The sequence below is a fragment of the Pteropus alecto genome, unplaced genomic scaffold (assembly GCF_000325575.1).
Source record: "Pteropus alecto unplaced genomic scaffold, ASM32557v1 scaffold131, whole genome shotgun sequence".
In the NCBI taxonomy this organism is placed as follows: domain Eukaryota; kingdom Metazoa; phylum Chordata; class Mammalia; order Chiroptera; family Pteropodidae; genus Pteropus; species Pteropus alecto.
In genome coordinates, this window is record NW_006434709.1 from 6,041,901 (window position 1) to 6,049,369 (window position 7,469).

Below are 7,469 nucleotides of genomic sequence, written 5' to 3' on the forward strand. Positions count from 1 at the left end.
ATGACAACTCTCATATCATTTCTTGTTCAAAAGCTTCCAGTGGCTCCCGTGGAATATGCCCTTCATCCTGGCATTCAAGATCTGGCCTCAGGTCACTCTCCAACCTTGTGCCCTCTATATATGCAACAAAAATGGGACTGTGTGCTGCTTCCACCTTTTTTTTGCCTCCGCATTCAGTTCCAGTTCAGATACCCCTTCTCTCCCAAAGCCTTTCTTAATCCTCCTTGCTCTAACTCTGCTTGCTGCCTATAGTTTTCGTGCTGTTCTCGTGCACCCTAAGGCTGTGTTAATAGTTAACCCTCAAGTGAGAGTGGGGCACTCCCTGAGCTATGGGCACTTTTATTGGACATAGTGTAGTGCTGATTTGGGGAGCAGTGTCTGAGGGTACCCAGGCCATACCGAATGTATCAGTTATTGGACTAGCAAAACCTTTCTGTAAGGAGGCGCTGGTCTCTTGGGGCTTCCTTCATGGACTGACTACCACATAGCTGCTCTGCCTACATGTGAGGCAAAGCAAGAAATAGATGTGTCTGTTCCTGATCTCCCCAACAATTGGTAAAAGGTTTCATTTTCTGCTTATTTTCTCTCCTTCTTTCCTTTTAAAATCCCTCTCCTTTGCTCTTCTATCACACGTTTTTTCATTTCATAATTTTCTGCCCCTGCTTGTAGGTATTTAGTACAAAAAATTGATTCCTGTATTTAGATACCTCCTTTCCACGCAACACTTACAAGTGTTCTCTCTAGCTTTAGATGTATAAGTATCAAATTATAGAAATACCTTAAAAGTGGTCAGTTTGACTCCATTCACCATCACCACCACCACCACCATCTGATGGTTGAATCTCTCGGTAGGTTGGAGCATTGTTCAGCAGTCTTTCTTCTATTTTTTCTCCCACTTGGATGGAAATGTACTTACTTTTTTGACTTTGAACTTAACCATGTGATCTACTTGGCCAATGGATTGGATGTGAAGCAAACAGAGGTATCAAAATGTTTTGCAAGGTTGCTCTTGGACTCCCGCATATGTGTAACCTAGCATGCCCCATGTAGATCCTCCCCCTTCTGCCTGGCACCAAATAAAAGACAATATATCACTATGTTTGAATCCAGCCTTCAGCCTTGAGCAAGCCCAGCACCCTCACAGCCTAAAGAGCTCCCCAGGCAATACACAGACCCATGAGTAAGAAAAATAAATACTGTTGTTGAAATCCACCAAGTTTTGACGCCAAGTGTCATACTGCATTATTGTGGCAATAGCTAAGTAATAAAAATCCTCTCTTCAACACTTTTTCTTGTTATCTACTACTGTGTAACAAACCACTCTAAAACACAGTGGCATAAAACAGAAACCATTTTCTTATGCTCATGATTTTGTAGAACAGAAATTCAGAGAGGACAGAGCAGGGAGTCTCATTTCTGCTTCATGATGACTGGAGCCTCAGGTGGGTGGCTTAATGGCTGAGGTGGCTGGGATAGTTCAACTTAGGCCATATGCCTATGACCTCGGTTCTGGCTACCCTCTGGGATCCTTGATTCTTCTACACCTTGCATCTACTGAGGCTAGAATGTCCAACATGACTCATTCACACACCCGGTGCCTGGTCTAGTGTGGCTGGAACAGTTGTAGCTGGCTGGGCATCTCTTTCTCTCAGTGTGGCTAGCTTGGACTCCCTTCAAAGCCTGGTGATCTCGGTGTAGTCAAACTTCTTACATAGTGGTTGACTTCTCTCAGAATGAGTGTCCTAAGAAATCTAGGTAGAAGCTGCAAGACTTCTTCTGACCTGGCCTCGAAAGTTCCAGAACATCAAGCAAGTCACTAAGGCCAGCCCAAATTCAGGGGAGAAGAATTAGACTCCACCTCTACGACCTGGCCTCGAAAGTTCATCAAGAACATCAAGCAAGTCACTAAGGCCAGGCCAAATTCAGGGGAGAAGAATTAGACTCCACCTCTAAAAGGAGGGAGTAACAAAGAATGTACAGCCATCTTCGATCCACAGTAACAGCCTTGAAGCTTAAATGTGCATATGTCCTAGACCGGAACAGCACATGTAAGTCACTACTTCCAGAAGTGCCCTTGCTCTGGTGTCTCTTTGGATGATGGTTAGAAACTTCCTTTGGCATCATTTAATCATGTTCCTAGAACCATGACTGCACTATCCATCATGAAGAAGAATCAGTTTCCTTCATTAGAGCAATGCTATGAGTTTTTTTCTAATAAAGTGATAAGAATGGTGTTTCTCCTACCTTGTCAAAGTGACTGTTTATCACTCCCAATATACTTATGTATTGGTGGGTAGTTTTTATTACACACACATGCTGGCCTCTGCTAGTAAAGAGATTATTTCCATTTCGACTTCACATCTGGTGACAGTTCGATATTTTCCACATTATTTCACTAGAATCACTAGTGGCATCACTAGAATCACTGTGAATAGACTGAAAAAGAAAATTATATCCCTCATCACAGGCAAATGTGGGTTCTAGAGTATTTCTTTACCTTTACTGAGAGACATCAGATAGTTTAACAATTATATTAAAAGATTAAACTTCAGTTTAATTCTTCCCGTGCCAACAAAACACAGCTTTATTGAAAATGCAATGTGATTTTTAAAAAAGAATATTTGCTTTCCAAATAGATCAGATTCCTTAACAAACAGTAAGCAGGATGAAAATCTAAAGTAACAAGCTCTTTTTCTTCCATGATGGACAACTTAATTCGCAGTGGCATACTGGAAGCCAAGTGCAGGTGACTTTGCCATCTGTACTTGTTCCTCGAGGCTCCTCTCGGTATCATCCCTACCTACCAAAAAGGAAAACGAAAAAAAGGGCCATAAAAATGCCCTTAGAACCAAAAGGTCAGGTGCAGACTCAGAAAAACATTTTGAGTCAATGTGAAAAAGGGCATTTGGTCAAAGTGGGAGTACAAAACAGGATGAAACAAAAATAAGATGTCTGTTTCTATGGTTTTAGAGAAGCGCTAAAGCTCTGTTAACTGACATGTTCTTCTTAGAGAGGACTGCTGAAATAGGAGCATTGAAAGAGATGAGTCAAAAATGGCAATGCAAGTTAGTTTGGTATCTGTGTTTGTGGGCAAGGGTTCTCAGAGTAGGGATTTAATTCAGGGACACAACCAGATGTTTTCTCAGTTGTTTAGAAAGAATAAATCACCTTGAAAGGCCCATACAGTAAAATACAAAAAAAAAAAAAAAAAAGGAGGAGTATGGATTACTTGGAGAGCTGATTAAAACTCATATTCTGAGCCTGGAGGAGGGCCTAGGAACCTGCATTGCAAAAAGCCAATCCTCTCCACCCCACATTATTCAATCAAAAAGTATTTACAAGGGCATTGAACTAATAACAGAGTTTAGAATTAAAGAAAAGTCCAATATAAGGTGTAGGGTTGGGCCTTCAAAGCTTGTCATTCAAGTCCTTCTTACTGAGTACAATGTTAAAAGGTGAGAAGTAGATGGGATTAGAGGGAAGGGAGATTAGATAGAGTAAAGATGAAATGGTTAGTGACGATAATGAGTTATAGTTCTCCCCCAAATGTATTATGTCTGGCACAGAATTCACTAAAGTTTGTTTGAGAAACTACTGGGACTCCTAAAAAGAAAATTGACCCTACAAGAAGAACTCAGTGATCTCCCATCAGAATCATCTAGAACAAGTTTAAAAAGAATAGATTCCAGGGCTCCAACCCTAAAAAGGTTGTTTTTATAGTTCTGGGGTAAGACTCAGGCCTCTATATATTTTTCATTCTTCCAGTTAAGAGATTAATGAGATATAATAACCAAATGCAATGGAATCTGGATTAAAAGAAACTAATGCATAATTTTGAGACCATTAGGGAAATTTCATGTGGACTGTGTCCTGAAGTCAAAGTTGAGTTTTTAAGGTGTGTGGCAACAGTGTTCTGGGTAATAGGACAATGGGTTCATTCTTGGAAGAGGTTGGAAATTTTTTGGCGGGGGGTAAAGTGTCATGGTGTCTCCACACTATTCTTGGGTGGCGTGGCAAGGTGGAAATGTGCGTAAGTATAAAGAGAGTGATGCAATGGGGGAGGCAAGATGTTAATGGCTGGTAAAACGAGGTAAGGAGTAGATGGGTGTTCACTGTTTTCTTCTTGGAATTTTTCTGTAGGCTAACAATTTTTCAAAATCGCAAAACATTAATTTTTTTTAAACGCCTACAGCGCTTGGTATTCCTAAGTGGTCTCCTATCCAAGTACTAACTAGGCCCGATACAAAACATTAATTTTTTTTTACAAGAGAAAATAAACATTGGTGCGGAAGGCTCTATTCTTGATTTTGTTGCGAACAGAATTGAGCAACCTTAGTAGAAAGGTATGGGTTCCAGAAGCTTGGAGCAGAGAGAGGCCACTGTGGGCTTGCACTGTGGTTCTCCACTCATTTTCCACTAGGACACGCATGACAAATGATGCTTAGACACAGTGCCCACAGCCACGGGTGGACCTGGGCTTAGATGTAATTCCTGGCTACTGACCTGTAACACAGCAAATGTTTTCCTCCTGCTTAAGAAAGAATGTTGGCCTGCAAGTGATGTTATCATTGAGATAATTTTGAATTCATTCAAATTTATTTTTAAAATAATAATGTCTAACTTTCTGTACTTTTGTATGGAAGGGGTTTGAAAATTCAATAAATCACTCTGATGTACAAAGGAAATGTAGATTATTTGCCATCTGTAAATGACCTAATCTTTGTCATGGGTTGTCACAGCACTGGGTCATTTCGAGGAGGAGAAAATGGCTTTAACTTGACAGTGAATGTCATAAAAGTCCTCTCCAGTTTAAATAGCTTCATGTGGATGAGTCAGAGTCTTTGGTAAATACTCAACATTTCACACTTCCTCTCTATTAATAAGTGACTCTACAATGTTGCAATTGTAGAAAAATTTGAGAATTATAATAAAAAAAAAAAAAAACCTGAGAACGAATGGTCCTTCACGACTATGAAAAATACACGGACATTGTGACTGATTATGAAAATTGTCCCCTACTTCATCTGCCCCTGTATCGTGACCCTTTGTCATATTACTTTTCAGGGTCCTTCAACTCAATCTGGGCTCTGTCATATGATTTTCTTTAGCCAATGTTTATGACCCGAGGCAAACAGAGGTTTGAAATAGGATTAAACATTGAGCTTTTCTCTTTTGCTGATATCGTTGCCATCAGAATATGCCTAGGTTAACCTGCTGGAGGATAAGAGACATGTGGAGCACCCCTGAGTCTTCAGTCATCATAGTGGAGTTCATCCTAGATCGGCTATTAGCTAGTCAGCCCCAGATATAGCAGCAAGCCCAGCTAAGATCAACAGAGCTGTCTAGTCTCCCGTTGCCCTTACCCACCCCTGAAATGTGAGCAATAAAAAGTTATTGTTGTGTGCCATGAAGTTTTGTGGTTCTTTGTTACCATGTTAGTCCAAGTCCTCTAAGAAGCAGATGCCAAAATGAGATAACATATACAAGGATTTTATTCGGGATATTCCTATGTGAGAGAAAATAGGGAGGGAGCTAAAAGCTTGTAGAGCTGTCAGACACAGTGCCAATCTGATCCCAAGTGAAGGAGAGAGGGAAGGAATGTTGGCTAGAAATGTCCTAGACTTCCTTGCAGTCTAAGGAAGTTTCACCAAAACTACTGAGAACCTCAAGCCAAAGTCAGCTGTTAGAGGAGTCTCTAGCCTTCCAGGAACCGGTCTGCTGAAGCATCCCCAAAGTGCTCAGCCACTGGGAGCAACTCGTGGGAAGCATGGCCTTGGCACAAACTTTGCAGTGGATTTCAGAGCACATTAATTGGACAATTAGACTAATAAGTCTGCGAGATTTTTTTCTCATAGCAGCTACAGTCACACAGCATTATCATGGTGAGACTTAACTGATAGAGGCACAGAGACTCTACCTACTTATAGAATGCCAGTTCTTACTCTGGGCAGGACTGACTCCTAGAGGGCATTTTGGAAATGTCTACGAGCAGTTCTCAGCTGTCGTCATGATTGAAGGGGTGCTACTGGCATTTAGTGGGCATGGGCCAAAGATGCTAGATGTTCTGCAAATCGACGGACCATCCTGCACAACAAATCATCTTATGTCCTTCACAGATTTTCAATGTTCTATCTGGTGTTCACAGGGGGGAAAAAATCTCTTTAAAATTATTTGAGTCAAGACCTAATTCTGTTTTACACAGAAACATCAAATATATTTTGTCTAAAATAAATATGCACTGTAGTTCCCAAGATAACAATTGTTTTGGACATTGAAGAAAGATTGCTTCATTACAAATTTTACTAAGTGTTGGTGACCCATATCAGGAAATCATGCCACCAGGCAACACTACTTCTGCTATTTAAATCATCAATACAGTATTCCTGAGACAGTTCACACTCTCGGCTGTGGCCACCATGTGCAATGTACAAACATTTGATTATTTCATTGTATCCCCTGTGTGATCATTCCCAGATATTTACTCACAATAAAACATGTATTATTTTATTCTATCGATTTTCCCGAAATTATGTGGTAGGGAGGCTACATTATTTATGAACGTCATTTAAGGATAAAAGATGTTAGGTCTGATATGGTTAAGAACCACCCCTGTAGAAGGAGGGCCGAAGAGCAATAGAAGAATTATAGAAGAGCAGGGAAATGTACACCGATGTTCATAGCAGCATTATTCACAATAGCCAAAAAGGTGGAGGCAACCCAAATCAGCGCTGACAGATGAATGGATAAATAAAATGTGATGGGCATCTATATACATAATGGAATATTTAAAAACTTTAAGAAGTAAGGAAATTCTGACACATACTACAACATGAGTGAACCTGGAGGACATTGTGCTAAGTGAAATAAGCCAGTCACAAAGATGGGTGCTGTATGAATCCACAAATTTATCTAGAGTAGGCAAATTGGTAGAGTCAGAATATAGAACGTGGTAGTTGCTGGGGGCTGGGGGAGGAGGGGGATTGTGAGATGTTGTTTAAAAGGTATAGATTTTCAGTTTTGCAAGATGAAAAGAGTTCTGGAGATCGGTCGCACGATGTGAACATACTCAAACTACTGAACTATATGCTTAGAAATGGTTAAGATAGTAAATTTTATGCAATGTATATTTTACCACAATGAAAGAGAGTAAGAGAATGTAATTCCAGTCCAGGTCAGACTCTGAGTAAAATAAATATAAATGGATATTCGTGTGTAATAATATCCATTAACATTATAATGATATTTAAATATCATTATGTGAATGTGTATACATGTATATTTGATATCATATTAAAATTGATAAGAATTATGCAACACATGAAGACACTGGTAACTCAGGGAATATTTTAAACCAGAACGAAAAAAATAATTCTTTTTAAAAAGGACTTAAGTTAGAGTTTAATCGAAACATACGGGTGTAGTTTTTCAACTATCGTCGCCACACTCCAGACCCACCTTTCTCTGAGGTT